The sequence below is a fragment of the Gavialis gangeticus genome, unplaced genomic scaffold, assembly GCF_001723915.1.
Source record: "Gavialis gangeticus isolate Ggan-Ray unplaced genomic scaffold, GavGan_comp1, whole genome shotgun sequence".
NCBI lineage: Eukaryota > Metazoa > Chordata > Crocodylia > Gavialidae > Gavialis > Gavialis gangeticus.
This window is the reverse complement of record NW_017729029.1, coordinates 44087141-44094758: the sequence shown is the minus strand read 5'-3', so window position 1 is coordinate 44094758 and position 7618 is coordinate 44087141. Positions and strand designations below refer to the sequence as shown.

General features: G+C 42.4%; 1 protein-coding gene across 3 annotated transcripts in view; it reads left to right on the top strand.

Moving 5' to 3' along the window:
- Positions 1-3828: 3828 nt before the first annotated feature.
- Positions 3829-7618, top strand: part of KIAA2022 (KIAA2022 ortholog) — a 150802-nt gene continuing 147012 nt past the window's right edge. For all 3 annotated transcript variants that reach the window (XM_019521500.1, XM_019521499.1, XM_019521501.1), the window contains exons 1-2: positions 3829-4013; positions 4557-4662. The gene's annotated coding sequence lies outside the window, so the exon portion shown is untranslated. The remainder of the gene's footprint in view (positions 4014-4556; positions 4663-7618) is intronic.

The window sequence follows — 7618 nt, the reverse complement described above, 5'->3', positions numbered from 1 at the left end:
CCTACCCCCCCTCCAACCAGAAGCCTTTGCCTGCTGCTGCTTTCATTGCTTCCCTGTGCGCCTGCTACAGCACCATGTGGCCCCCGGCTCATCGCTGAGGAACGGGGCCCACACTGGTATCTCAGGGCCAGGAGCGGGAGGGTGTGTCTCGAGTGAGTGAGTTCATAGGGTGAGTCCCACAAGCACACCCCACCATACACATGCACCCACACCCCCCTTTGCACTGCCATACACACAGACCCCTACACTCACACACCTCAGCCACCCACCCTCCACAAACCCCATACCTACGCACACCCACAGGCTCCCTAACCCCACATCCCACACACCTATCCACCCTGCTACAAAACATCTCACACACCTATCCACCCCCTACAAAACCCCCACCCACATACCCACAACCCCCCCACAAACCTAACCCCCCCCACAGTTTACCAGAGTAAGACTTCATTTTAAGTTATTACCTCTGTGCGCTACACAAACGCATGTAAATTAGGACAAAATATATATTTTTAATAAAATAAATGAGTGTTGTAGATGTTTAATTTTTAGAATATAATTTGGTATTTTTCTGGTGCTGAGGTGGCAAACCCCCTTGCTGAAAGGAGTATTTCTAGGGGCAAGGGGAGGGACTTCTGGTGACAAAAGTTGGGGGGTAGGGGATGGGACTTCTGGTCCCAAGATGGCAACGGGGGGCAGGGCATTTGTCAAGGGGCAGGGCTACCCATGTGGCCCTCGGTGGCTTGCCAAAACTCGGTAAGTATCCCTCTGCCCAAAATAATTGCCCGCCCCTGGGCCAGCCCAGCTTCAGGAGGACAGTTGGGGGTGGCTCTGTCCTAACTTTAAGACACTGTCCTGAAGGGCAGAAGTATGGGTTTGAACCATCTCAGGCTGAAGTGTTGAACCTGAAATGCATCCATCTTGGGTGTCTAAGACCTATTTTTCATTGGTCATAGTCCCTACCTTGAGAGGTTTTTCTTCTAGTTAGACAGTGTTAACAGATACCTGAGTGGCGATTAAAAGTGACCAAAAATGGAGGGCTGGAGTGTCCTGAGGAGGAAAATACTTCCCATAAAGAAGGACATGAATGAGGCTGAGATGTCTGACTGGGTCAGAGAAGGGGTTTTCAGACCGAGGTGAGCAGACAGTGGAAGAAATTATTTCATAATACTAAAATACATTTAGAAGTAGATTAATATTTGACTAGGTTAACCCTTTCGGTAAATATTAAAGTGCCCAAGTTTTGTTTGTCCAGTTTTATCCACAAAGTAGTATAATGTTTCCTCACAACCAGAGCACTCAGGTCAGCCACAGCACAGAAACATCTTGAATTACCAGACTGTGTTATTCACAGCAATCTGCTGATTTAGAGTTCAGTGGTACTCTTGTTGAGGCAAAAAACACTCTTCCTTGGTTTCCTGCACAGCCACATCATCAGGTTTAAAAATAAATGCAAATGCCAACCCTTGGAATCAGAATGAAATTATCACCACTGGCTTGTTTTACCATTTCAACTTCTTTCTCCACGTGTCCCACGTTACACATTGTGATAAAGGCTAAGGTGGAGAAGAGACTGTCAGGGCCACCGCATCAATAATTGGGACAAAAGTTTGCTGTTATAACTTTTGTTATAATTTAGCAAGCCATTGGAAGTGTGATCTGTGTTCCTCCTCTGGAAACACTGATTCTTTCCATTGAAGGGCTATCAAAGAGTACTAGATAATGGAACCATAGATTCATAGACTGGAAGGGGCTGGAAGGGACCTTGGAAGATCATTGGGTCCAGCCCCCCTGCACCAAGCAGGAAAGACAGTTGGGGTCAGGTGACTGTCCAGTCTCCTCTTGAAGATTTCCAGGGTAGGTGATTGCGCCACCTCTGGAGGGAGCTTATTCCACAGCTTGGACACCCTGACTGCAAAGTAGTGTTAAGCCTGAAACAGTCTTTCAGGAGTTTGTGGCTATTACTCCTGGTTTTCCCCAAGGGTGCTCTGGTGAACAGTTGTTCACTGAGCCCTTGATGTACTCTCCTGATGGGGCTCGGTGAGCAACTGATAGCACATACTGGAGCATGGCAGTTTCCTGCCTTTTATTTTAGCACCAAATCCAGCATGCAAGCAGCAAATCCAGGTCCAAGTATTCACGTGGCTCAAACAGACCAGCAGCTTTTCTGCAGAGTTAAACAGGCTACAAGGGAGGAAAGCTCTCAGTTGAAAACAAAAAGTCTCAACCAGACAGGAGAGTCTAGGAACACAGCTACTGGGGCACATCAGGTACCTGATCTACATTTTCTTGTTAGATGAGATCCTAATATACCTCACATGAAGGGGTTCTTGACCTGTCATGCCAATCAAGCCCTATTCTGTGTGTCCTTTTAATATGGTAAGCACTTTTTATCCCCTTTTTGGGTGAGTTAGAACAAAGGAAGGTTAAATATTGCCCAAGGCCTTGCATTGTCCAGGGTTGCACAATGAGAAGATGACAGCTGCAGAGACACCCCAAAGATCAGTAGGTTCTAACCACTTGCCAACATGGCCTGCCATTAAGAAAGACCTTGGCCATGTAGTTGCGAAATGATTTTCATGAATGTAGCTCCTGGCAGACATCCTCTTTTTCAGCCGTACTTCAGAGCTATTAGTGTTTCACAGCTATTCTATCAAAAACTCCTGCATTATATGTATTGTGGGTTTAATGTAAAGGTGTCAGGTATCTCTGAAAAGAAATTAAGAGAATGTCAAAGGTAAAACTAAATAAAAGGGCAGACACACAAAGGCTGTAAATGAGGTGGAAATTACAGGCAAATAGACAATAGAAGAAAGTTTAAGTAGTAATTTGCTCTCCTTTGCACAAGGAAATGCATTTCATTTAAAAAAAAAACTGAAGAAGCTGTACTTTATAAATACTTTACTAAATATATCCTAAAACAGAACAGAATTATTATACACCCTCCACATATATGCACACAATAAAACACAAAGTGAAAATTGACTGACAGTACTAATCTTTCTAAATGGATGTTTTAATTAAATATATACTTTCCTGATGGCATCATGCCTGGACTTGGTGCTCCAGATTGGCTTCCCAAGTGCTCCATCCTGTTTATGGCCCTGACCTATCAGTGGGTTAGGCTCAATATGTCTGTGACATATTCTCTTGACCTGTCACAGCAGCTGCTGTAGTTGACTGAGAGAATGCTTCAGCTGTTTTAACCTGGGTGTGAGCTTACATGGCCATCAAATTCTCAGTGAGAGGAACCTTCTCTCCTCCAAACAGTAGCATGTGGCTCTTATTATGACTTCAGTTGGGAAATGAGAATCGGTAAAAGAGCTATTAAGGCACAGGACAGCTTTTTTGTATTTAGAGGGTCATTATCATCATTATCATCATAATTAATAATATGGAGACCAGAAAACAAACAAACAAATAGATCAGCCAGTCTGATGCATACCAATGAATTGAGTTGTTTCTAAATATACGTGCTGCTCAAATTTCTCACTAAAACACACTGGGAATGCTTCTCTGTCCTCAGGAAACAGACCAGGTCTGAGTTTTACCTAATTAAATACAAGCCTTGTCCCAGTTTAAAAAAAAGATGGTTTTTAATAGGTGGTAGTCTTTGAAGGTGCAGTGTTGGTTGGAGTTTGTTATGTAAGAAGTGTACAGCCACCCTACCAGTGTCCGAAGCCAACGCTCCAGCTAGTAACCCTCCTAAATCTATTGTACTCAATGAGAACCCAATAGCTACCTGTTCTTTACACTTCCAGTTGCTAACTCCTCTGCTCTTTACACGTTTCTTGCTGTAGAAGCCCTTTCATGACATCCAGTGACAAACTGACTTTCCTCATTTCTCCAGCTTCCAAGTCCTGATAGGCTTCTCCTTAGAATAAGACCACCCCAGCAACCTGATATTGCAGAGTACCTTCAACTGCCCTTGCGATCAGGTCCTTGATGCTGAATACCTCTGCCAAACAGAAGCCCCTACTACTCTTCTTGACTTCGGATGAGAAATAATCATTGTGAGTAAATGACCTCTTAGATGCTTTAGTATTTAAAAAAGAAAAGAAAAACAGAATAGGGGGAAAAAACTCACAGTCGGATGTGAACATATGCCAAACTGTACTAAATAGATGTATTTCTTGCATTTCTTCATAGAGCACTGGAATCTCTTTAAGGTTCATATTTCTTTTTTGTATGAAGAATTACTGATGTGGTCTCTCTGCTTGCAGGAAATGATGTGAATTTTGTATAAAGTAGCTAATGAGTCTGAGTTGTCTATATCACATAACATCTCCATACCATGTAGCCATATACCAGGCAATGTTAAGTGTCTCTGCATTTATCTTCAAAGGATGCCATAACCTTCAAAGACACTTAGCATAAATTATTCCAAATTTGTGGATTTTGTCTTTATAGCTAGAGTCAGCTGTTCAATATAATAAGGGAAATGCATAGTTTTTGCAGAGGTTTTTCTGTATGGTTTGGGTTTCTGTTGGGATGTATGCAGTGCCTATTAATTTTATTTGTGTTTGTATTTTTAATGAGCTTTTTCTTAACTTTAGAAACTCATTTATGAGGTTGAAATAATACAAAAACCGGATTTTAATGATACCTCAAGGAGATTGGACCTCGTGCAGACCTGGCTACCTGACCCATGGAAAAAGCCAGGTAAAATATAACTACAGAGAATAGCAGTGGGGTAGCCTATACATTTTTATTTCTGTTTTCTTACATGCTTTTTTCAGTACCTAAAACTGAAATCATCTTGCGTTGTTATTTGTATGAGGATGGAGAGCAGATATTTACAGTAAAATACATCATATTAAAATATAATTTTGATTTCTCAGTTAGTTTCCCTGTAGAAAGTCAAGTTACTACTGTGGTTATGACAATCCAGCAGGCTTTTTTCTTTTTATAATGGCAGGTCAGCACAGTTCCCTTTTTGATTTAGAAAACTGGATTTGAATCTTTGTAACCATTATGCTAAACCGGTTTTTTAATACAGAAGAACATGGAGGCACAAAGCCCCTTTTGTTCTCCAGTTGCTAACTCCTCTGCTCAGCCTCTATACCAGGGGTGGGAAAAATGCGGCCCAGGGGCCAGATGCAGCCTGCTAGCCCATTCTATCCGGCCCATGGGGCCCCTAAAAAATTTAGAAAATTAATATTTATCTGCCCCTGGCTGCCTGTCATGTGGCCCTCGATGGCTCCCCAGAACTTAGTATGCGGCCCTCCACCCGAAATAATTGCCTGCCCCTGGTCTATACAGTATACAAGATTATAGCTATGTCTAAACTATGAGTACTTGACCAGTAGGTGAATACGATGCATTATGCTATGAAAGTACTTCTAGCATGAGTATAGAATATATTGGCAAAGTTGGGCTTCATGCTGGTATAGTAAAAGCCACACCTCACAAGCGAAACAACCTATACCAAAACAGTGCATTTCCACAGGCATAGCTGTATGAGCATTAGGGGCTTCTGTTGGTTCAGCCATTGGTCTGGGAACTCACTTTTCTTTTCGTGACTGACTAACACAGTTTTATAGCAGCTGAAATCTAAAGTGTAGACTAGAAACATTTTAGTTATTACTCCAACTGCTGCCAGTAAGTAAATGATTATTTTGGGGTTGGCAAATAATTTATGGAGGGAGATGTCATGGATGTGATCTTTTACCTTTGCCATAAAACTAGGCAATGCACAGAAGGTTATTTTTAGGCCTGTAGGCTGGGGACTCAGTTTTACGGGGGTCAGTGATTCATGGTACATGCCTATTTTCCTTTCATCAGGGCTCAGAGTTAATTAGCAAAAAGCTATATTTCTCTATGGTTCTCTATAGTCGATCACTGGTGGTTCTCCAGTATCAGCATAAGATGGTCTGGAAAGGTCTGAGACTTTTGTTTCTAACTTTTCCATAACAAAAGTTAACATCTACAGAGGTTGAAGCAATAGTTAATGATATTTGCCATTCTGATCAGCTGGGAGTTTCTACTTAGTTGGCTGCTGAAGCATTTTAATGGAGACTTGGACAGTGGAAAAGAACTACTTAACTATCACCTCACTAGCTGCAGAATGAATAGTGGGAAGTTTATTTGGAAGACTGAAAGACAGATGAAAGAGTCCAGTGCTTAGGCGGAGGCTGATGAGAGGTTTTTCTCATAGCATGGTTGCTTGCTATGTTTTGCTTAGCCTTTGCAGAAGGCTTGTGGATGGAAGGATGTGTTGGGTTGGGGAACTTTCTGAACATTTTGAACAGCCAGAGTAGACCTCTATTGACCACTGCAACGCTCAAGGGAAGAGCCTGGGATGCATTGTACTCATACTTTTGTGACCAGTGCAACTGCCATGGTATGTATCTTCTGTCATGCTTAAGATTAGCCTGCCTATATGTGAGATATTTGGGTATTTCAGTAAGCAATACAGAGAGAACTATGTGGCAAGATTCATGGGGAAAAGTATGAGCCTGTTAGTATGAAATATATATGGAAAGCTGGCTATAGAATACTTGCCATAGTAGGAAATAGGTGCTTATCTTAATCGGTAAGGAGTAGGTGGAAACCTAGTTGTGATGTATGGGTCTACCTTAGCATGAGATGTAATGGCATTTTAAACTAGTGCATGTTTGGCATGTATAATAGCATAAATAAGTATGCATTGGAGAGAGGCATTTTCAGTAATATACACAACCATGGGTACAAAGACATGTAAATATACTGGTTTAATAAATACAGTAGCCACAACTACTTTAATATGTAACTTTTAAGGTACTGAAACTATCAGCATAATAACTTGAAATTATCCAAGAACATACAGAGTGAAAACCTGAACAATTTGGGAGTTTAAAGATCACAACTGCGTAAGCAGGATGTCCAAAACTGTTCTCTGCATCTTGCGGAGTGAGAGTCCTGGTCATATGGGGATCTCATCCAGTGTTCAGTACTTTTCTTTATTGTTCTTACTGTGGTAGAAGTTATAGAAATAGTCTCCAACTTAGAAAACTGAAAAAGTTAGAAGTTGGGAGAGTTGTTGGTTGGTTACAGACATGGGTTGATCCATTAGTGAAGAGAGCTCATTTCACCCATGCCACACTGCTGGAAGGGATGTGGTTGCTGTCCCTTGCTGTGATCCTGGATGACAGTGAACTTTGAGCAGCTCCAGCTGGAGCTCTGTGTATACTATGATCTCTGAGCTCACCAACATGTGGGCTGTCTAGAGTTCCTTTTTTTAAGCAGTTCTGGAGACTGCTGCTCTTTCTCTCCATTCTCTTTTTCCCCCACCCTTACTGAAGTCAGCAGCAGGGAAAGGAGAAGACAGGATGAGCTGTGACAGTGACAGCACGGAGCCTCCAAAACTGACTGAAAGCAGGGGCTGCATGTTGCTGGCTGGAGAGCATGGGAGAAGGAGGGAGGGGAAGAGTAAAGAGCAGTAAGCTCCAGAGCTGCTTGAAAGCAGGAACTCTGGGTAGAGCCTGTGCCCAGCAGGACATGCGCATGTGGGCACAGCCAAAGAGGGGTGTGGCTGCACCACCACACTAGCTCTGGATGTGCCCCTGGTTAGAGACCGAGGGAGTACAAAGGCTTGCCTACTGCTCTATAAAAAAAAAAAAAAAAAAAAAAATTTAGT